Source organism: Perca fluviatilis, chromosome 3 (assembly GCF_010015445.1).
Source record: "Perca fluviatilis chromosome 3, GENO_Pfluv_1.0, whole genome shotgun sequence".
NCBI lineage: Eukaryota > Metazoa > Chordata > Actinopteri > Perciformes > Percidae > Perca > Perca fluviatilis.
In genome coordinates, this window is record NC_053114.1 from 31,709,448 (window position 1) to 31,734,783 (window position 25,336).

The window sequence follows — 25,336 nt, forward strand, 5'->3', positions numbered from 1 at the left end:
GTAGGGCTTAATGTGTTGAATGTCAGTGGATATCAGTCAGCAGGTCTTGTGCTTCACTCTGCTCTACACAGTCAACACTGCGTTTAAACCCTAAATGACATTGAGCGCACGCACACGCACATGCACGCGCACACACACTCTTTTATACACTAGTATGTAATACACAAACAAAGATGTTTTAACTTCTTCAATGCGAAGGAAAGGAGAAAGTGAGATGTTTACATAACCTGCAAAAGATATATGACTATAAAAAAAACTATTTTATCAACTTATCTGCTAAAACATCTAGGGAAGAACTGGACTCTCCATCATACAAGAGCATAAAAGAAACATATATAATATATGTTCCTTCTCTCATTTGTAAATTTGTGATTGTCAGGTCCCTCCAATCCCACAGCACAATTAAAACATTTTCCAATTTCAATTTTCAATTTAAAAATATCTTATTGAATTGTGGAAGTGTTGTGGATCACAAAATATGGCTCCACACTCATGTATTCACCCTCAATAAAGTGATACAGTATAACAGGGGCAACAGAGCACAAGTTCAAGCACAAAGAAACAATCCCGGAACTTGCAGTGAATCACTGCCTTCCCCAGACACTTTAACAGGCTTTCCAACCCGAGACTTGAGCTTGGTCATCAAATAGACATTTGAAAGGGTCGCCCCTCTACACCTTTGAATGTCAGGTAAAACGACGCAGGCAGAATTATTGTACAGCTGTCTTGTTGGCATAATGCTTACTGAATCCCTACACTTTTTTCATCGTGGAAACAGCTTTGTCAGAAGGGTTGTGCTTTCTGTTCATAGGTCAGCACCTGATTGATGTGTTAGGTAAGTTTAAACTTCAGTGATGTTATTAAGCAGCTTGAACACAACATTTCAAGATTTAAAGAAGAGTTAACAAACAATCCAATCTTGACTCCTGCCTGTCTTCTGTCTCTCCAAAAATGCCCTGCAAATGACTTCCCTAACTAGCTCCCTCACTATTTCCCTCTTTTCTTTCCTCTACCCATCTTCTTTAAGCCTTCTCCCTTTTTCTCTAATCTCGTGTTTTCTCACCATGTCCCTCTCACTTCAAATTTGCTTGTGTACTCACTCTTACCCGAGCTAACCCTGACTTCCTCTCTTCTCCTTCATCACTTCCAAACTAATTCACTCCCACCCTCTCTCCTGTCCCCCCTGTCTCTCCCCTGTTCCCCATATTCCCTCTCTCCTTCACACACACCTCTCCCTCTCCCTCTCTTGTCTCTCCAAACTCGCTCAAGCACAACTAAGCCGGGGGTTTGAGTCCCAATGAGAGCAGTTAGGGCAATCAGTGCTTTTCACACCCTCTGATGTTCTTAAAAGGTGGAGGGATCAGACGCCCCTGCTGTACTGCTGCACTTCACTGACACACCAAGCACACACACATACACATACACATACACACACACACACACACACACACACACACACACACACACACACACACACACACTCAAACCAACTCACATGCTCACATACACAAATGATTACACACGAATGCACATACTCCCAATATGGTCAGACACACTCACAAATCCACACTCACTTGAACACCCACATCCATACATGCACGCACGCACATGCACACACACGCACACACACACACTCACTGGGAAATCCTGTTGAGCTAAAATGAGCTGGTTATTAAAGTCAAAACTACCATACTGACAGAAGACAGACACGCAGTGTCGATACGCACCAGCCCAGAAACACAACCACATTTGCAACAGGATTTTGTCAACAGTTGGGAAATCTATTTTAGAGTTTACTAATAACTAACTAAAAATAGTTTGCAGGCTGTATGCCATTGCAGCACTTTGCAGCAAATCAAATAAAAAAGAAGAGGATAGGTTGTCAAAGAAGGCTGAATCAAGACACGATACAATGACAAGATGGGATTCCTTTAATTTGCATATAAAATGTTTTTTAGATGTTATGGGACTTTAAATAGTTGGATTTCTCACTGATAACAATTATTTTAGTGTGAAATATGAAAATGTTAATGGTTTGGGTTTTGTAAAAAAAAAAAAAAAAAAAAAAGTGAATGGGCCAAGCTGTAACTGTAAAAACTTTATAGTGAATCATAAGAATTAAAGAGCTTACAGGATATAGGTGGCATGTGACTTTACCGTGTGGTTGGCTTTACAAAGTAAAACTGACCTCAAACTTCAGTTTTAAACTTAAAATAAAGCCACCCAAAACCTGCTAAAAATAGTTAGTCAAGAAATATTAACATTAAGTACTTAAACAATACTTTCAAATAGAACAAATGCAACATGAAGCATAAAAAGGAAGCGTGCATGTGTGTGTGTCACATGCAAGGTTTCAAGTTAAAATGCTTAGAAATAGTCCTTGCTGGTGTATCATTCAGGTCTGTGGGATCAGGTGTGCATGATGGTGTGATATAAAATGCAGTTAGGAAACTGAATGTACAGCTCCACGCTCTCCGTAATGCGGCAAAGAGCAGTGACGCTATCAATTTACACCGTAACGGACAGCACAGTCACTTTGCACCAAAGTGAAAGACACCAACACACACACACACACACACACACACACACACACACACACACACACACACACACACACAGGCACAAAGTTCAGGGGGATTAATTCACTGCATCATGTCATCAATCCTACCTTACCCCCTACTGTCAGAAAGGAAGGAAAACTGTGTAAAAAAGGAAAACTGAAGCATAGTGCTCTTAATACTGTGCTAATATCTCCATCTTCTCTCCACCTTCTTTTTTTGGCTATCCCTCTCTTTTCTCCTTTTATTTTTACTCAATTTTCTCCTCTCTTCTACTTTCCTATCCGCTCTTCATCAATCCATCCTCTCCTGCAGCCTCAGCCAGCCCGCCTTGATGAGCGGAGGCTCTTAGTCACATTGAGGTCACACACCCACTCACACACACACACACACACACACACACACACACACACACACACACACACACACACACACACACACACACCCACACAAACAAAACACACACACACACACACACACACACACACACACACACACACACACACACACACACACACACACACAGGGAAGGGGTCATCCTGGCAGGGTTACGCTGCACAAAGTCAGCTTCCCATAATGTGGCTGCTGTCGCCTGCATCACACCCTCATGATCCAATTAGGAGCCTCGATTCCTCCAATCAGCTGCTGTGGCACCCAACGGGTAGACGGGCAGGCAGAGGCAGGCGGGCAGCGCCAATCTCGTAAGTGCTTTTAAGGGATTAGAAGGTGGGTGGAAAGTAGGGAGGGAGGGGAACACCTCTCTCTCTCTCCATCCTCGGGGCTCTCGTTGTGTTGCTGAAACCAGAGCACTACAATACCTCTTAATTAGCACCACAAATTATTGCTGCACTTCCAAATACTAGTGTACTAGAAGTAGGGATGGGCGATATGGCCTAAAATCCATATTGCGATATACATTGCAGCCTCTTGCGATAACGATATATATCACGATATATAAATTATAATGGAAACATTTCAGACCAGGTTACATAGACCCTAAGGAAATCCAAACTGCTAAATGTATTTTTATTTTTTTTTAAAGAGAAAGAAACGTAGTATGTAGTTTTGAGAACATTTATTGTTCAAAACTGTAATTATACAACATAATGTTGCAGATGAATAAAATTCAAGTACACTAGTTGCAGAGACTTTGACAAAGAAAAAGCTTAAAGTATTGGGTGTCTTCTCTTTAGTGCAAACCATTCTAAAAGGCACTACACTTAGTTTAAGTCCTTGGTTCTTAAATGCCACCCGAGATGCAGAGAACAGGAAAAACTGGTGTCTGTTTAGTTAAGGAACAGACACTGTACTGAAAATACTTTCAGTATTAGGCAAAGATGCTTTAAATAAAACTTTAAATAAAAACATATTTCAAACAAAGTTTCTTACCTGCAGCCTTATATGTAACGCATTTTAGCGCGCGGGCACACACACACACACACACACACACACACACACACACACACACACACACACACACACACACAGAAGAGTCGGGACTGATAATAGTTATACATTGCAAGTTGTTAGCAACACCATCCGGCGGCCTGGCGCCGCTGCCTGCTGGTCAAACGGTGCAGCCTCTGCTCAACCCGTACGGCAAGGGCCGTAATCGTCCCGGTAAATTTTTTGGTCCCACTCCGCCGCTGCACACACGTGCACACGCACACACGGCTGTATGTTCAGCGGGGAAGTACAACGTCTGCAAACACCGGCTGCCAAGATTCCAATTGTCCGTTATATAGTGAATGGTCAGGCTGGTGAAAGGCTCCATGGTACGGATCGACCACAGCTCCGTTGTAGCGGCTTAAATCCAAACCAAGTCCAAATAATGGATGTTGCACCGGTCTTTTTCACCAGCTCCTTGTTTCGCTTTTAGTCATGTTTACTCAAGATGACGATGACGCGTTGCAGTTCGTGGCTCTAAACTTCGCGGGTAGATTGCGTCATCAACATGAATTATCGCGATAGTGCAATATAATTAAAATCTCTATCGTAGGCCAATTTTGTATCGTTTCTATTGCATATCGTCTATATCGCCCATCCCTAACTAGAAGCATGGGAGGAATGATGAAGGCAAAGTGGGAAATTGGGCACACAAAAGCTGGAACAAGTCAAAATAAAGAGAAAGCAGCAAAGACGGAGCAAAGGGAAAAATTATGTACTTCAGGTGACTGAGAATGGTAAATAAAGTAGAAGGGTCAGATGGACAGGAACAAAGAAAAAAAAGGAAAGAAGGGGATGGAGGAAGGATGAAGTATTTAAGACTCAAGAGAAGGAGCCTCCTTAGGTCCGAGGATGTATGCAGGATATGCTAGGTCAGTATGGTGACTTTAAAGGGTAACTATTGTTTTTTTCAACCTGGACCCTATTTTCCTATGTTTTTGTGTGTAAGTGACTGACAGGAACAACAGTCTTTGAAATTGGTCCAGTATTAAGCGTGAACGCTGTAACCGGCAGCCACAGACCAGGCTGCTATGTAACCCTATATGGGGCAAATGTTCAGCGTCAGTTTGGTCCACTAAAAGCAGTGGTGTAGTCTACGTGATAGGCAGGTTTACGCAGTATACCCACTAAGAAAGCTCCAGGATTTCCATATACCCGCTTAAAAATGCCCAATGACACGCAACAACATACTTTCTATTATATTTTAATACAAAATACAAAGGCAGATTCTGGCCAATATATATATATATATATATATATATATATATATATATATATATATATATATATATATATATACATTACAGGCCAAAAGTTTTGACACACCTTCTCATTCAATGTGTTTCTTTATTTTCATGACTATTTACATTGTAGATTCTCACTGAAGGCATCAAAACTATGAATGAACACATATGGAATTATGTACTTAACAAAAAAGTGTGAAATAACTGAAAACATGTCTTATATTTTAGATTCTTCAAAGTTTTCTTCTCTCAATGAGCTTCATGAGGTAGTCACCTGAAATGGTTTTCACTTCACAGGTGTGCTTTGTCAGGGTTAATTAGTGGAATTTTTTCCCTTATTAATAAAAAAGCAAAGGGTGGCTATTTTGAAGAATCTAAAATATAATAATAAATAAAAAGGAAACGCATTGAATGAGAAGGTGTGTCCAAACTTTTGGCCTGTACATATATATATATATATATACAGCACAGTATATCCACTACAATACATTAGACTACACCACTGACTAAAAGTGCTGTTTTTGCCACTGACAGGCTCAGATTATTATTCTAAGTGCCCGACAACATTATCCCTACAGAGACAGACCTTTTTAAAACCTATCTGAGACCAGAAACAGCTCTGAGGTCGCTAGCGCTAAACCCACCAGACTCCATTCAACAAAACAATACTTTTAGCGTGTATAGAGCCAACATATTTTCACATGTAAATCGGTAAACTATGTGTTTATTTCAACCAAAACTAGAGTTGTGATGGTTGGAAAAGTGTATTATACAATGCTAAAATAACTGCTTATTTACATGGAGTCTGGTGGGTTTAGCAAATGCAATTTTGCGGATGTTTAAAGAAAGGATCTTACTCTTTAACAGAAAGGTCGACCTCCTTAGAAATCCTTTCCATAATGTTGTCAGACACTTAGAATATTAATCTGAGCCTGTCAATGCCAAAACGAGCCCTTTTGTGAAGGTAAACACAAGCTGAACAATTGCCCTATTACCTTCCATTGTAGCTTGTTTCGCCACTGCTGACTGCAGCGATCTCGCTTAGTACTGGACCAATGTCAAAGATTGTTGTTCCCATCAGTCACTTAGAAACAAAAACATAGGAAAATAGGGTTGAAAAAAACGGTAGTTACCCTTTAATGCACATTTTAAGGTACTGCTTCTGCAAAGTGCTAAGAATACGTTTCACTAGCATTTAGCTTCATGCAGTGAGTACACATGGTAATGTGTGCATGTGCATGCCTTCACAGATGTCCTTGTGTAATCCATTAGCTTTTAAGAAAGAGACAGAGAAAGAGAGTGGGAACAAGGGGGAGAGAGAGAGAGAGAGAGAGAGAGAGAGAGAGAGAGAGAGAGAGAGAGAGAGAGAAAGATCTTGATAAGGTTCAGAAACCTGGCTGTAGTGAGAACCCGTTATCAGAGCTGCTAAAGGGCAGATAACACAGGAAACCACAAACACTGTAAATTACAGATACACTATCCACAGTATATCTACTTTTTGCTTATAATAGCACTCACTAATTACACACACAGACGAGCAGACACACCACATATCCAGAAAGAAATACAAAAAAACACATAGCTCTTTAAAAATGCAGATCAGTGCACAGGCATACACTTATTGTAACAGGCAAACAACCATGCACAAAGACAAACACACCACATCTTTTCGGCCTCATGCGCTTGTTATCCGCGCAACCAGTCAAAGTGTTAAATTGGCAGAAACTTTATCTTCAATAAACCATTAAGTGAAGGCCAATATTTAGAAGAGAAAAATAGACTTTTTTTTAAAAGGCTTCTAGCAGCCATTATCCACAGATCTCTCTCACACACAAGAGTTGGGGGCATGTGTTTGAGGTAAAAATGTGTGTTATAATATCTTTAATCAAATATTTAATATCTAAAATTCTGATATAGAAAAAGTGTATGTATCACATGTGCTTTTTGTTTTTTTTTTTTTTCCCCCCCCCCCCCCACACACACACACACACACACACACACACACACACACACACACACGTAGGATAAGTGTTAGACCAATGAGGTACTGATCATTTACATCATAGCCTATAATACACTGTGTTTTTTTTATGTAATCTGTTATCTATGACCTCTGATGAGATTTGTAGACAAATGCAACTACACTGGCAGCACCTAAACCATTCACCCCTCCTGAGTCTCGAGTTACTGGGGCCTGTAGTTGATTCAGTTAATCAAGTGACATTTCATAATACAGTGAGGTAAGCTGTCCAATTACAGCAGAGCTCCAACAGAAATGTCAAGTAGGTGTCATATATTACCATGCCAAATTCGGTAAAACAAGCAAGGCTTCTCTTTCGGCTGGGTTTAGCTTGAGAATAACTGCTTTAAAGACTATATGCTGGAAAGTAAGCGTTATGTAAACCCTTAAAGCTATGCATGTAGTAAAAAAAATTACTGAAGTGTAAAAAACCTGATCAACGGCGTTAATACATTGTATACATTTTTATGCTAGACAAGCCTGACACTTCAGAAAACTCTACTAATTAAATCCAGAATTTTCTTTCAATACAAATGAAATTCTTGGGTGCCTTTTGAGTCCGTGGAAGTAAGTCTATAGCAGGTTTTGCCACATGCAAACCCTGAAACCAGATTATCCTCAACCTGCTAAGAAATGTGAAATGCAATTAATAACTAACATATTAACAATGTATGTATTCACTGGCAGTGGGCAGAAAGGAACCTGCATCATACTGTATCAGTACTGACTGCCTGATAACAAACTTTTATTTATTTAGTTTTTTTAAGGTCAACATTGTTGTGTAGGTCCGTGTGTGTTTACCCACCACTGTGCAGGTTTTATCTTTCTCCTAAGCATTTTTGCTTGAGGCGTCAGGACCTCAATTAAAAAGAACTGCTTGTAGCAGTCATGAGCTTGAAACACACACACACACACACACACACACACACACACACACACACACACACACACACACACACACACACACACACACACGCGGTACCTCTAAAGTATGAATATTTCACAATATCTAAGTCCTTTTACCTTGGAATGACCTGATTGTCCCACCTTGTATATGTGTGTGTGTCACTTCATTTCCATAGAGGTATGTGGAAGTGCATTCAATCTACTGCTCGAGCAAAGACATGGACACTAATACAGACACAGAGGACTTGGTCCAATGACACCGAATATTTAGAACATTAATGCCCTTTTTCTTAGTTTTCACATCTCTGTGGCTTAGTGATGTAGCCTTTGTCTTATATTCACCACATGGGTTGAATGGGACGAAATATAACTCATGACATTAATCACAACACATTTCCTTCTGAACCACCAATGCTTTCTTTAACGAGTCCCTAAATAATATTTGATTAAAAAAAAATTATTTGTGATGTAAAGGGCTTAAGTTAAATCCCACTCATCTTCAGAGTTCCCTCTTTCTGATTTATTATAGAAAAGGCAATCTTCAAACGTGCATTGTATCAATGACAATGATACTTATCTTTATGTTACATGCCACTGGGTTGAATTCCCCACAAGGTTCACTGGATTGCTCTCTGGCATAAAACAAGAGGGTACTGTTGTTCTAGCACCAACAGTGCTGAAGCTGTCTAACTGTCTCATATTTTTATAAAAAAAAATATATACATATATATCTGAATTCAACTCTGTGATCACCTTTAAAGGGTGCTTTGTGTCCTTGCACGCTTGCATGTTTTTTTTTTGGTTCTCCAAAAGCAGCTAAATCATAGGTGTTTTAAACAGCTGTCACCTACTTTAATAGCTACAGTGAGTAGTCAGAGATGCAGTCAGAGACGCACACACACAAATAATGAGAGCAATAGGGGAATTGCTTTTTCTCGCCCTTTCTGTCTCTCTTTCTCCAAGTTCATTTAAGAGGCCCAGTTAAAAGTGTCTCATAGAGAAATGCAACACACATTCTGTGTGCACTAATCACATGCGGCAGCCTCTCTCTAAGTTCTCAGCCTTGCATCACTTACCAGGCTTTTTAAACAAAACACACAGTGAGGTGAGTTGCGGCACGCGTTAAAGAGCCAGGCAGGCAGTAAAAGAAACACACAGGGAAAAAGCCACAAAGTGTATTAGAGCTCGAACTGCTGTGTCTAGGAGAGATTATTTTTTCATCTTAAATAAAGAAGGAAAATCCTCCAAAGCTAGTATGTTGTAGCTGGTTCTCACTTCTTTTAAGGGGATGTGTGTTATTTCAGGTGTGTTATTAAGAAACATGTACAAGTTGGGATGAGAGTTAAGGTCAGACTAGTCTATATCCTCGATGTTACACTTCCGGGATTGCTGCGGGTCCGCAGGAAATTCCACCGGATGCATATATTTTCCGTTTCCTTCCACCTTCTTTGTGTTGGAATTTTAAATTCGGTGGATTAATGAGGATTACTTTTGACTGCTCTTCAGATCTCTGCAGGGTAAATTGAGACAGCTAGCTAAACTATTTGTCCAATCTGAGTTTCCTCCCGCACGACTATTTTGCAGCGGCTCTGTGCGGAGTTTAGCACCGCCCATGACGATTCTGATTGGTTTAAAGAAATGCCATTAAACCAGAGGACGCTTTCCTACCATTCCTGAATGTTATGTTGACTAGCCAGACCCTCCTTCAGCATGCTTTGGAGGAGGGTCTGGCAAAGCGAGACTAAGGTCAGACTGGTGGTGCAAGTAGTAAGTCCACTGTAATATGAATTTTGAAAAAATAAAACTCAACACTACTGCACCAAATCCATTACCCCCATATGGGATGACAGGCAGGAGAGAGGAATGAGAAGAAAAGGTCCCTCACAGCATGTCGCTTGCTAATTTAAAAAGAATAATGAAGGAAAGGAACATTGCCTTGACAGCTCTGACAACTCATTCTTTTCTCTGTCTCACCCATGTTTTCTCTTTAAAAGCGTCCTCTTTTTCCACTCATCCTCACACTGTCCCCTCTCAACCCTCTTCTTCCTCTGTGTCCTCTCTCTCTCTCTCTCTCTCTCTCTCTCTCTCTCTCTCTCTCTCTCTTTACCCTGTGCTTGCCAAACACCTCTCTCTTGTGTTCACATGAAAGACAATTAGACCCAGTGACATCAAACCCTGCAATGACAGTTAGTGTCCACACACACAGAGGCACAATCCACCTCTCCTCTGCCAGACAGCTTTCTGTTCACTCCAAGAGAGGAAGAGGAGCCCATGGAGAGGAGAGGAGAGGAGAGGAGAGGAGAGGAGAGGAGAGGAGAGGAGAGGAGAGGAGAGGAGAGGAGAGGAGATGAGAGGAGAGGAGAGGAGATCAGAGGAGATCTTGGGCCACTTAAACAGACTTTCATTGTGTAGTGTGCGTACTGATTTGTGCAATATCTTCAGAAGCCTGACAATCGAAGGCAACTCCTCATTTATATCCTAAATATGAAGAGAAAGAGAGAGAGTGAGAGAAGCAGGAGAACCGCATGTATAGATAGATGTGTCTCTGTCACTGCAAATAGACTACATAATGTATGCTTCTATATGAGTGTGTGGGTCTGTCCGCTCAGGATTATCAGCATTACCACTTGATAGTTTCAGGTAATATCAATCTTTGTTGTTTCTTTCAAATTTTTTTTTTTTTACTCATTCATTATAAAGTCATTATAAATTTTGTGTACTGCTGCACAGATGGTGCTGACTGCTGACCCCAACCTCCCTGGTTCAAGTTAGAGGACCCTCCACGGGTCCTGAAGACTTTAAAAAGGTATCCATTAAAAAACTATAATAATGAAATGAATGATTAAGCTAGTGAATGAATGGATGAATGAATGAATAAGGAAAGAGCTCACCTCTTACCAGAGTAATCAGGCTATTGATTAACTCAGCTTTCCTCATAGAATTGACCATTTCTTATAGATTATCAATACTTGGGCCACTTAGGCCATTTAGAGGTGACTACGCAGCAAGAGCCCTGTTGCAACTAATGAGCATGGAATTTAGTCACATTTAGTGGAAATTACATCTGTGTGTGTGTGTGTTTTTTTTTTTCAAGTGCTGCAATCATGTATTTTGAGTAGATAAAAAGTGAGCATGTATTGATTTGAGTAAATTCCTGTCTTGTTCTCCCATTAACAGTGAAATAAAATGAATGTATATTTTTTGTGATTATCATGCTGGAGCAGATTTGATAATTAATCAAATGTGACACTCAGAAAGACAGGGAGAAATACAGAGGTTAGTGTGAACACATGCACACACACACACACGCGTACGCACGCACACACACACACACACACACACACTCACACACACACACACACACACACACACACACACACACCGATGTATATTCCACTAAATGTGGTGGGAAGAGAAGGGAAACCCGAGCTGGACCAGGAGTGGGATAACAGGAGTCCAGGAATAGTGGCAATCGATGAATGGATAGATGGGTAGATGGATGGATAGAAGGAGGGAGGGGGGTAGGTGGTGAATGGGGGAGAGTTGAAGGGGGAGAGTTTGAGAAGATGAGTGGTCTCCTGGGTGGAGTGGTGATAGTCTTGCTGAGTGTCTGTGAGACCAAATCCTTTCCAAACTGAGGGGAGAAAGGTGGGAGGAGAGGAAAAGAGACAGGTAGGGGATCTGAGGAGAGGAGAGGAACAAAACAGTGCCATGATGATGCGGAGAGAGGAATGAACTGAAAAGAAGTGTAGAGGTATGCATATAGAGAAGGCATTGGAGGAGATGAAGTGGACAGTATAAAACCCCTTTAAAAAAAAAAAAATAATAACAAAAAAAAAATAAAAACATTTTTTATAAAATGAACTGTAATATTAAATATTAAAATTGCCCAAATGCTATTTTATGGGCCCTTAACTACCCTGTGAATATGGCCCTATTTGTAACAAGAGCTTTTCTTCCAAATATGGTATGCTAATGAATATTTAGATGAGCTGCGCGCTGATTGGTTTGAGCAAACCACATAGAAACACATTGGAGACGAGAAAGCATATATCTCATATTTCAGACACTGAAAAGTTATACATTGTTTGTCTGCTATTTTGTTATTAAATTCACTTCTGAGACTTTTTTAATGCGAGAAATCAACTATATAAAGCTGAAATATGGGCCATTTTACGAAAATGTATGGCTAATTGCAAATTTGGTAAGACGTGTCGGACTTTAGGAGCTCCACACAGTCTGACCACCATACCCAGTGAAAGTCACCGTTTCTCGGTTACTTACTACCGGGGCTCCGCGGATGCCAGTTGCCGGCATAACTAGAGTATATTTAAAGTTAGAATTTCGTCATGCCACTTATATTACAGCTACCCCAAGGTCATATAAAGCTAACAATGGTGTCCAATTTAAATTTAATGCATTTTTGTGAACATTAGGGGTTTCGTTAGCTGCTAGTGTCCCTTCAATCCTATGTGTACAGATCGCGGCTAGTTAGCTACACTTTTGGCATAAGTAGAGTATATTTACAGTTTGAATTTCGTCTCGCCACTTATATAACAGCTCCGTAAGGTCTTAACAAAGCTAACAATTGTGTCCGATTTCAATTTAATGCATTTTTGTGAATTTTAGGGGTCTCCTTACGAGGAGCTGCTAGGCTATGTGTCCCATTTAATCCTATGGGAAAAGATCGTTGCTACACTTTTGGCATAACTATCATTTATTTACAGTTTGAATTTCATCACAACATGTATATCTCAGCTCCCTAAGATCTTAACAAAGCTAACAGCTTTCAATTTAATGCATTTTGTGAATTTTAGAGGTCTTCTTAGGAGGGGGCAAGCTAGCTAGCTAGCTCTCATTGATAGAGCTCCATCCAGCGCTCATCGCCGGACAAGAGGCGTTTTTTCTTTATTTCATCATTGATATAATTACATACACATACACATTATAAGATTAACTTGAACCTGTGGTAAGAGATTGCACTTACACAGAACGGCAGTGCTTTAGCAGGAAGAGGGTCGCTGCAGGCCCTGAGTGCCTGGGGCAGACAGCGCTTTACACCCAGCCCCCACCCCAGAAATGGTGACTTTGAGCAGTATCTGTACCAGGGCCGTGGGCCGCAGGCGTGGTAGCTCCATCTACCTCACAGCAGGCTGGTTTAGCACATACATTTTCGTAAAACGGCCCATATTTGACCTCTACATAGTTAATTTCTCGCATAAAAAAGTCTCAGAAGTGATTTTAGTGGTAAAACAGCAGATGAACAATTTCTGAGATCTGCCTGACCTATTCAGAAGACTAACTGCCTAGTATGTAAATTTTGGGGCGTTACAAAGATAGAAGGTAGAGCCAAATAAGGAGGAATTGAGAAGTTGACGTCAACTTTTAGCTTTGTTGAGATTCGCCCGTTTTCAGAGGCAGTTTCAAATTGTGAGATTTGCAGAGGAAAGAGGTGTCAATGGGATTTTGAGGTTCTATGTATGTCCTATTTACCCACCAAACTGTCGTTATTCAACTATGACAGGGTAAAATCGGTTTTGCATTCTATCACCCCTTTAGGCGAAGGTTTAAACTGTAATTTAGTCTATACATCGACAATGACAGATAGATGTGATTAATCAAACACATCGTATGTTTGCATTGCAGTTATATGTTTGCAGTAATTAATCAACAGCACTTACCACCTCTGCTAACCAAGAAGCCCTTTTATTTATACAGAAAGTGTGTCTGCAATTATGTAATAATTGAACAGAAAAATGCCTCACACAACAGTGTGTCAATATGAATATCACAGTAAAATTATATTGCAGTCCAAATGTAAACATACCACTTTGTCTGCATAAGATGACATCTTGATATGATACATAAGAGATAAAGAAAAGACGTATTAAGAAAAGACATGTTAAGAAATGAAGAAAGAGGTTGTTGTAAGGAACTCTGAAGTTCCCAAGTAGAGGTAATTTCTTTCATAAAAAAACACACACGACCACAACCACACAACCACAACCACACACACAGACACACACACAGACACACACACACACTCTAGAATAGCTGTATTGATGAGGAGGCCTAGTCAATGACCATCAGAGGAAAACAGAGACCGCCATTAGCCAGCCAGTCAATCGCTAAAGCATTCTGGGTAATTCTAGCACACACATACATCCAGACACAGGGATACACACATTGACAGCAAGACGACACCACTCAGGGGCTTCTTAACCAAACATTAAGGCAGGACTGGATTTATTTCATCACTCTGTTTGGTATTACTTATATGATCATGCTCTGTCCCTTCCAGCTTTCTATCTCCTTATTCTTCTCCTCATGCTCTCTATATGTGATTTATTCTACCTCTCGTTTTTTTTTAAACCTTTTTATTTTACTTTTTCTCCGTCTCGTTTTTTTTTCTACACCCTTTCTCTCTATGGGGTAAAGTGGCGGTTGGTTGTTCCTAGGGGGTCTTAACCAACTCTCATTAGTGCAGTGCAGTAGTTTGTGTGTGTGTGAACAAGTGGTGGGGATGATTGTGCATTAGCCAGCCAGCTAATCAATAGGAAAAACCACTGAGCCTGGGCCCCTGCTTATGTTACCATCAGCACTATTTATAGGGAAACACAAATGCCCATAAAAAAATCACAAATAGCCATATGCTATGACTGACTCAGGCCTTTAAATTCAAACTCAACGTTAACCTGATAAGATTTAGGAAAGATTTTAGCAAAACTATGATAGCAGGAGAGGGACGTGAAAACATATGTTTATAAGGAACAAAATGTCAACTGGCATGCTGAATTCTTAGTTTGAACTACTATAACTACTACTATTTAAAACAATGTGACAGATTAGTGGATAAAAGCATTCTCTCAAAGTCAATGACCCAGTGTCCAACATAACTTTTTTTTTTCCCACTGGCCCCCCAGGCCAGTCGATCAGGATTTTACTGGCCACTTCCATCCATCCATCCATCTTCGTCCGCTTATCCGGTGTAGGGTCGCGGGGGGAGCAGCTCCAGCAGGGGACCCCAAACTTCCCTTTCCCGAGCAACATTAACCAGCTCCGACTGGGGGATCCCGAGGCGTTCCCAGGCCAGGTTGGAGATATAATCCCTCCACCTAGTCCTGGGTCTTCCCCGAGGCCTCCTCCCAGCCACTTACTAGCCACTTGTGTATTTTTATTGGCCCGGAAAAAAAAACTTTGAAATGATTGTAGATTTTCTGACAGTGTTTGAACGCTTCACTGCGGAAGCTGACTTTGCAATTAGCTAACGTTAGCTTGTAATTATTAGCGCACCCCGCCGTCTCTCCGCCTCACTCCCAGCCTCTACTTCGCCGGCAGGAGAGCAGACAGCAGCAAACAGCAGTTGCTGCAGCTGCAACTGGGTTAGAGTTGGCTGCAGCACCTCGACCACAGCCAGACCGGAGCTGCTTAGGGACTGCAACGTACACACTAATATTACTAGTTCCCGGCGAAGGAGGAGAGTGGACAGCAGCTCCAGTCTAGTTGAGTTTGAGTTGCTTCAGCCGCTACTGAAGGTCCACAGCATGTGTGGACTCTTTTCTGTGCAAACTCCATTTCTAATCTACATTACAACAACATGTTGCACCTAACGTTAGCAGAGCTGCCAACTTAAAAACCTTGGAGTGAGATTTGGTGGGGCGAACCCAAATTTTGCTGCGTTCAAAGCTAATTTCTTTGGCTCATTCAGCATCATTACTGTCAGGGTTTAAATTGTGATTTGTTATGTGGGGGGGTTCTCCCTAGGGGGATCTGGGGGTATGCCCCCCCGGGATAAAAAAAAAAAAATGGAGTAATCGAGTCTTACATGATATGTGCAAAACTGCAAACTTTGCATTGTTGTAGTATCAACAGGTATTAGGGCATTTAGCATTTACATTAATGTTAATCAGTCATCACTTTATTACACATTGTATTACCTTGTTATGATATAAGAAGTGACCCATACAATGTGTCAAACATAATGTGCCACATGAAGAGACATGCAGCATATGACAGTAGCAACAGCTGAGAAGATTTGGGTCTATGGTGACCAGTTCCACCTCACACAAACTTCCTTCTCCCATTCACACACACACACACACACACACACACACACACACACACACACACACACACACACACACACACACACACACACACACACACATACGGATCTCAGTGTAGGGACCCAAAGTTACATTAACATTGGTCTACCAAAGGGATATACTAGGACCACTGAAATTCTAAAAAATGAGAACCACTGACTTACATAAATTCTGATCCTTTAAAACTAAATAAATAGAAATAACCATTTTTTTGGATACCAGGGGGACTGGTGGCCAAAGACCAAACCTCATTAGATTAGGCAGTGAGGGAAATTCATTCTTCAATCAAGGTCTTTCCCCACCACAAGGTGCAGCAGAAAATAGACTGAAAAATACTAACAGGAAGACAAAAGACACAGCATGGCTCATTGTGTGCATGTGTTATAGCACAGCCTTTCTCAAACTTTTTTTGTGCCAAGGCCCAGTAATGTTTGGCCCTCGTCCTCTGTGCCCCACTTACTGTATGTAATTTTTTTGGGGAAAGAAAGACTATTTGTTCATTTTATAAAACATTTAATGAATTATTTACAGTTACATTTAGAGCTGCACAGAGGTTAGAGAAGCACAATAGTGACGGAAATGTAATTTTTCCATTGATAAAATGAAATACCATGTTAAACATAAATATATACTGATTTGATTACAGCAAAGACAACGTTGGCAGTATTGACGGCAAAATAGGCTACAGAATATTTAGTTCTGTACTGACAGGTGCAATATTAGAAAATAGATTTTTTTTTACATTTATGTCTGCATTTATATCAAAACCTAGAGACTTTCAAACATCAACATGTCATTTATTAATATGTATTCATGTCTAAATGACATATAAACATCTTTTCCTATTCTATTTTGCCTGGAAACGCTTCCAACAAATAGGCGTCAGTTCTATTTCTAGTATGCACGCATTTGCCGCATGGGAGCCGGAATAAAAACAGACACGCCATGCAGCTGACCCGCTCGCTCAACGCATCCAGAGTGTAACCGGCCTAAGAAGCATACCATGTTATTGCAATTTCCCTAATTTGTATCCGACCGGGGAGTTTCGTTGCACGTCACCCCCTCCTCTGTCTATCTTTCCTTTATCTTCTCCTTTACTGAACGTTGAATTGTCCAACGAAGCCAAAATGCCAAACAATATTCTTAAAATGCATTTAAAAAAAAACATGTATTTGTTTTACTCAAGGTAAAATTTAATTATGTTAAGGCTCCATCTAAATCCAAATAATTACAATATAACTTTTTCTCTTTGACTCCCTCCACTGTCTCACCCTCCCTTAGCCTCTCTCTCCCCCTTATCTGTCGTTCCTAGTGGGAGTGAGACAGATTAACGTCAACGCTGGTTTTACTTATCATACTGGAGCCAGCACAATCCTGCAACCCTGCAAGGGATAGAGTGGAATGGAAGCAAACTGCATCACCATTCAAAACACACATACTTACTGTACATAGACACATGAAGTGGTACACTTCACTGATGTACTGCATGTTCAATTGGGGGTTGTTGATACTAAGAGGGCCTGATCAATGTCTTACCAATATATGAAGACTGAATTTGAGGTTCCTTCTCTCAATATTCAAAAGGCTAATTTGTCTATCTATTGTTCAGCATTATCAAATATATGCAATGCAAGTATGCTAGCTATGAAAAGCACTCAGTGTTCAAGCTGTTTTGTATGTAAGTCTATGGAACGGCTTACATGCTATGTTGAAGCAAATGACTTCACGGCCCACCAAGTTGTCATTACATTTCTGTTCCTCAAGATGTGAGTGTTACATACATAAATTGACAGATTTTCAAAGTTTTATATTAAATATATTTATGTTTGTATATAAATGTAAGTCTATTCATGTACAGTATGTGAGCATGAGGGAATATGTGATGTGCAGTCCTTGGGTTGGCAAACAAACCCCCCTGTGTATGGGTGTATGCGAATTTATGTGGACCTATCTTTGTGTATTACTCAGAGGTCCCCCCCGCCCTCTGATACACAGGCACAAACATTCACACACAAACAAACAGTTAGAGCTTAATGAAGCAGAACTCAACCTGGTGCCCATTAGCCTGATAATTAATAATTTCTCCATGCCTCCTAACACACTTATCAACTTGCAGAGGAGGTTGGATGTGTGTGTATGTGAGCATATGCGTGAAGGGTATGTGTGTCTGTTTGTGCCTGCCAGTGCTTATGCACTTTGGCAGATAAGAGATGTGGTTGGTAATGACATATGTGTATGTGAACATGTTTGCACATACCATAAGGTTGTATGTCACTGCTGTTATGTGAAAAGCACTACACGTAGATGTAGTTGTGTTGCTGTTGTCCACCACATTTAGATCAATTAGGGTAGGCTAAATGATAGAAACACCTCTCTGTATAATGCAATACAACAACAGCACCACCACAAAATGACCATACAGTTGAATCAACACCTCTCCTAAAAGGTTTCAACAAAAACTGAACATTAAAACATTCATGAAGGTTTTTGCTGCAGGACTGTTGCATTAGACTGCATTGGTTTAGCCAATGCAGTGTACCTAATAAACTGACAACTGAGTGTTTTAGACATGTAAACATTGAGGGTGTCACCGAAATTAAGTCACAATCTCGAATTTCGAATTCAAAAATGGAATCGTCGATGCTGCCACGCCACCACGTCACGTCCGGTCGGTCCCCAGGAACAGCGCCATGTCTTAATGCAACCATGGGCTTAGCGGCCAACGATGGAACTGCACCTCTGACCCAGAGAGACTTTTCCCATAGACTTTGAGAAAGAAACTTCTATATTTTCAGTGGATCATTTTCTTGGGGGTACATCAACTTACCAGCCCGAACATTTAAATGGTCCTAAAGATTTTTAAAATTCGCTAGTAGCTGAAACCAGAGTTAATAAACTAGGCATGATGAACGTGCACAATGAACGCGAGCAGACCCACAGTACTGCGCCTGCCCACGTCGCCTTGCACGCCCCATTTCACATTCTGCCAAGCCAAAAAAATACACGTGTTGAAGTCCTGCGAGTCAACATCCTGTAACTTACAGCCAGTCAAAAGATAGGATGGCAACTGCAGATGCAGGAGACCCATCGACAGAACCTGAACCCCCTCCTCTTTCACTGCGTGGAAGTATTTTGGATTTCTAGTGAGTTATGTTGAAAATGTTCGCGTTGTCGACAAAAAAGCCACAGTTTGCAAGCTCTGCTATATGCGTGTACCATATTCTTCCTCTGGCAGCACGACTAACATGGCAGCGCATCTCTGCAGGCACCACAAAAACATAGATTTATCTATTAAACCAGCAACTGTAACACAAACTACTCTTCCGTCTTCATTTGGAATTAAACTTCCAAGTAACTCAACTCATGCAAATGCAATTACAAGCGCCTTAGGAGTATTCATAGCAGCAGACATCCAACCTTATTCGGTGGTGGAAAACTCCGATTTTAGGCATCTAATTAGCGTGCTAGAACCACGCTACGATATCCCAAGTAGAACGCATCTCACAGCTACGGTGATACCCTCCATGTACAATAATGTAAAGGAGAAAGTTATTGAAGGTCTGAGCAGTGCACATTTAGTGGCCTTGACTACAGATTGAAGATTGGACCTCCAGAGCAACACAGAGCTTCATGACTGTCACAGCACATTACATTAATGATGACTGGGAAATTCAAAATCCAGTCCTTCAAACTTGCCCCATATACAGTATGAAGCTCAAACAAGTGAACATTTGGCAGAAGTGCTGAGGGAAGTGGTAGTGGAATGGAAATTGGACAGACAAAATGCAACCATCCCTGTGACAACTGATAATGCAAAGAACATTGTCAATGCCTCACATGCAGCTGGATCGTCTCCACACGTTGGATGTTTTGCCCACACTGTGAATCTGGCCTCCCAGAAGGGGTTGGGAGTAAACCAGATTTCCCGTCTTTTGGGCAGAGTCAGGAGGGTGGGCACTTTTTTCCACAGAAGCACCACTGCAGCAGCCGTCTTCAAGTCAAAACAAGACATGCTTCCGCTTCCTCCTCACAAGCTGGTTCAAGTTGTCATTACAAGGTGGAACTCCAGCTATGACATGATCACATGTTATTTAGAAGAACAAGCTGCTGTCTATTCACACTTGCAGAAAAAGCCAAAGACTAGGGATGCACCGAAATGAAAATTCTTGGCCGAAACCGAAAACCGAAAAAGAGGAAACCAAGACCGAAAACCGAAACACCGAAAGAAATTATGCCAATTATTAGTACCATTGCATTTATGGCTATGACTGTGTACTAACTTTACTAAAATCAAGGCATTGCAATAGTATATTAATATTAAAGTTTAATTTAAAAAATATCTAGCAGAAATATGGCTACAATCTGATAGTCACATACAGTATACAGTAGCCTAAGAACAGAATAGCTTACTTATTGTTGTTATTATTATCATTATTATTATTATTTGAGGCACTTTCTTGCAGGATTTACTGAACATATCAGACAACGAGGGTGCATGCCCCTCATCTGGTGCAGAGAGACGAGTCTTTTTTCTGCGCTCTGATCTCCTCCTGCGCCTGGAGCGCTGCTCCGTCTCCGTCTCCACGCGGGTTCTCCGCATCCATCGCGGCCTGGATCATTTCTCGTGCGCCCTGCTTTATTTCCGCATCCAAGTAATGGTCTTTATAACGCGGATCAAGAACAGTCACGATGAAGTGCAGAGGATCCGAATAGATCTCACTGAAACGTGTGCTGACAAACTCTAAGAGCGTACTTGTCATTGTTTTCACTCCGTGGTCCGTCTCAACCTCTTTGCTTAGGAGACGCTTTGCAGGTGGAACGGGTACTGACACGCGTGCAGGTCGCGGTTTCTGTTTACGTCATCACAACATTTCGGCCGTATTGTTTCGATGATAAAAGTATTTTGGCCGAAAATTTTCGGTGGCCGGATATTCGGTGCATCCCTACCAAAGACCTCATCACCCTCTCTGATCAAGATGTGACTGTTCTGGAAGATGTATGTCAGGTACTGAAGACCCTGAAAACAGTCACAACCTTGATGAGTTCGAACAGCAGCCTACTGTGTCTATGGTGATGCCCCTACAACACACCATCCTGACATCTATGAAACACAGTGACACAGATTCAACGATTGTAAAGGATGTTAAATCTGCTATAGAGGCAAACTTTGAAGAGAGGTATTCAGACCCAAGCCAAAACCCTGCAGAGGATCCTGAAACTGTAGCAACCAGCGGAGGCAGCCCCCCAGCAAAGAGAACAGCACTCAGTGAACTGTCTGGTGATTTTTTCAGCACAGCCTCCACTGCATCATCATCAGCAACCAAACCATGGCCCGATGTTGTGAAAGATGAGATTCAGCTATACAAAATGGTTAAAGTCATTTCTGTGGATTCAAATCCACTGAAATGGTGGAAAGTTAATGAGCACCAGTACCCAATTGTGTCCAAGCTCGCCAAACGTTATCATGCTGTACAAGCAACAAGTGTGACAAGTGAGAGAGTGTTCTCAACAGCAGGGGACATTGTGACAGCTCAAAGAGCAGCCCTCTCTCCAGAGAATGTGGACATTCTCATTTTCTTAAAGAACATGCAAATATAAAAATCACAGTTGTCTTGTTTGCCCATAGAAATGTAAATAGTTAATATTTTGACACCTCAAAGAGCAGTTCTCTTTCCAAATCCCTCTTTAAGAAGAACTTGTTACAGTTGTCTTGTTCTATTATAAAAAATTGTAATGTTTTTGACAACTCAAAGAGCAGTTCTAAACAACATATCCGTCTTTAGGAAGAACATGAAAGAATGAAAAGATACATTCATCATTCTCAGGGGATAAAAAGTAGTTATCCTTGTGGTATATTTTCAACTGTTCGGAAATAGTTTGTTAAGACACTTCATTGTTCAGAGCAGACTATGGACATGGCTGTTGTTAACTTTTGTTTGTTTTGTTGTGAACTTGAATGTCATCTTCTGTGAAGAAGACTGCAGTTACAAAAGAGAAACTAGATGGCAAGTTATTTTGCTTAAGTTTCCAATTGACTATAAGTTATTGTTACATTATAATTTATTTTGTTAATAAATGTTTTAAATTTGACAATGTAGTGTGGTAAATTGCGAACAAAGGTCAGATATTATATTGCATAAAAGTCTAGTCTAAAAATGACTTAGCAACCTGTGCTTTAAAAAAAAAAGTAAAAATCGAGAATCAAATTGAACCGTGACCTTGGAATCAAAAATGTAATCGAATCGAGGATTTGCAGAATCATGACACCCCTAGTAAACATCATAAAGCAAGCTAGTGTTTGCCATAGCTGGTAGAAAGTTGATATTGTCAGGGTAAAAGGTTTTCCCACAACGTTGTTACAACTATGTGATAAAAGTAAGGCAGAAAAGAATAAAATCAGATCAACAGAAGTGACTTCAAACAGGAAAGAGGCAATATATTGATAGTTAGAATATACACAGAATTGTTTCAGCCAATGGTTGAACATGCACTGCATCAGCATCAATGAAGGCTCTAACATACAAACACATACATACACTGTCACACCTGTCACTTAAAACCCTCTAAAACTCCTTGGGTTACATATAGACCATTGCTCTTCAATGTTTGCTGTAGTGTCAGTAGTTCAAGAGAGAGAGGGAAACAGACAGACAGGGGCAACCTCAAGATTGCAAATGATGTACCTTAATGTTATGGACAGGGATCCATTCTGTGTCCTCTTCCTCTTCTTCCTTCTGTGTGTCACTTATTCTTACTGCTGTGATCTAGACAGTGTTGGAAACAGAGAGGAAAATACACAGACAGAGACAGAGAGGAGAAAAGAAAAAGGAGAGAAAACGAGGAAAAAAGGTCAAACAGCAATGCTACAGTTTGCTTTAGAAATAAAAGGTGTTACTCCTTTCTCTCATTCTGCCAACTTCATTATTTCCTTCTCTCCTTTATTTCTCTTATTTTTTTCATTTCTTCATGTTCTCCCTTATCCCCTGCACTGCACTCACTCTACCTCCATCCCCTCCTTCACCTCCCTTCTTTCTATCTCTGTGAATAGAACATCAAAAGCCTCTGAGTTAGATGGGGAGTGACAGTGTTTGCTATTGGTATGCAGGCAGATATGTCTGCTCCAAAGTGTTAGTCTAAAGGCCTCGGCTAAGTGTTTGTCAAGACTTAAAGCCATTGTTCTCCTCTCCTCTCCTCTCAGATCTCAGACCGCTCCCTTTCTCTCTCTCCATCTCCCTCTCTCGCTCCACTTTTGTACTTTGATGGAGCATTTTACTGCTGTGTGTGTATGTGTGTATACGGGGAGACCGTTTTGAGACTGTGTGTGTGTGTGTGTGTGTGTGTGTGTGTGTGTGTGTGTGTGTGTGTGTGTGTGTGTGTGTGTGTGTGTGTGTGTGTGTGTGTGTGTGAAAGGTTGTGCTGAGAGAATGTGTTCACTTTTACGGTTGTGTTTACAGTACAGGCCAAAAGTTTGGACACACCTTCTCATTCAATGTGTTTCTTTATTTTCATGACTATTTACATTGTAGATTCTCACTGAAGGCATCAAAACTATGAATGAACACATATGGAATTATGTACTTAAAGGTACAATATGTAACATTTCTGCTTTAAAATGTCTAAAAATGACCATACCTATGTTATATATTTTTATGAGTTGTGTTCTTACACTATCCCAAATGTTTCCACCAAATGTCAAACCCAGAGAAATCTGTTATTTTATTTTCAGACACGGCACGTTTCCTTTAGTCGCCCGTCAGTGGCGTCATATAACCTTTCACCCTCCAGTTACTCTAACTTCCGTCAGAACACTGGCACCAAGATGATACGTTCAGGAGTAATTGTAAATCATGCAATGTCACAGAAAAAAAATACTTGTAACCGTAATACTGCTTTTTTTTTGGCCATAAAGCATTTTGTGATTAATTACATCCCACTTTTTATCACAATAGATACCTTATTTATTTTGAAAGTTCAATATCGACAAGTAGCTAACATTGATGCTAATGCTTTGTGGGTAACATTATGAGGTTACAACATCATTCAACACGCTTTAGTATGACTGTTTCGACCACAGTTAACAGGACTGGGCCAAACCACGAATAACTTCACTAGCAACGTTAACTGTATAGATAGACGATTAATCTAATGCTAATTTAGCCAGCTAGAACACCCCGGTCTGTCTGCCTCACTCCCCCGGCGCAGAGAGACTCAGTCGGGGATGACAGCTGACAACAGCCCCGGGACATATAACTAGCTAGCTATCGTTAGCCCCCAGTCAGCTATCAGCCAGCTACTTTTATTACAGCAACCCCCCGGCCAGAACTTATCTCCAGTGCCTGGTGCTTAAGACGCTAACGGCAGTTTAATTAAACGTCGGGAAACGGACCATATCAGACCAGGCACCGAGTCACAACAGCGGCCATCCATAGAGTTAGCTACATCTCCGCAGCGCTACCGGTGTATGTGCTGAAAATCTCCTCCCGCCGAATTTCTCCCCTCTTGCGTTAAGCTGTCTTTACGGTTAGCTAAATTAACCTGACAAAAGGTGAGTTAAGCACCAAAACGAAAAGTTAAGATTACTGAAAAGTGAAGGGGAGATAATTCCGGGCAGCTGGGAGATGTTCTGCTGCTGCACAACCGGCATCGAACGTCCTGGCTTCGTCGCGGAGATTCCCCGACAATCCCCACCCACACCGTCTCTCAGCCTCGTTTTAGTAGCTAGCGTTACAACAAACCCCGCAGTTCCGTCGGTGTTGAAACGATCCAAAAGGTGACACTGATATGTGAAATATTTTGTGTTTTAGCTGCTGGCTACTGTTAGTTTGCTGGCTCACAAGCTAACTGGTCAGCTACAAATAAAAATCTAATCAAGAAAAACGTAATTATGTTGGGGAAACTGCAGCTATTTTATTAGAATGAATAAACGTAACGTGAATAAACTTGAACGGGTAAACTCGATGCATTCTAACTGGCAGCGAAGGTGTTTAAAACTTAAAACTCCCATAATTCCACGCAACTTTATATAATAACAGAAAACATGTCTTATATTTTAGATTC

The 25,336-nt window shown here is 40.9% G+C and overlaps 1 protein-coding gene across 1 annotated transcript in view; it reads right to left on the reverse strand.

Moving 5' to 3' along the window:
- The window catches only part of esrrga (estrogen-related receptor gamma a), a 175,491-nt gene that overhangs the window by 101,392 nt on the left and 48,763 nt on the right, over positions 1 to 25,336 (reverse strand). Inside the window, exon 2 of the mRNA XM_039795386.1 lies at positions 22,963 to 23,043. The gene's annotated coding sequence lies outside the window, so the exon portion shown is untranslated. The remainder of the gene's footprint in view (positions 1 to 22,962; positions 23,044 to 25,336) is intronic.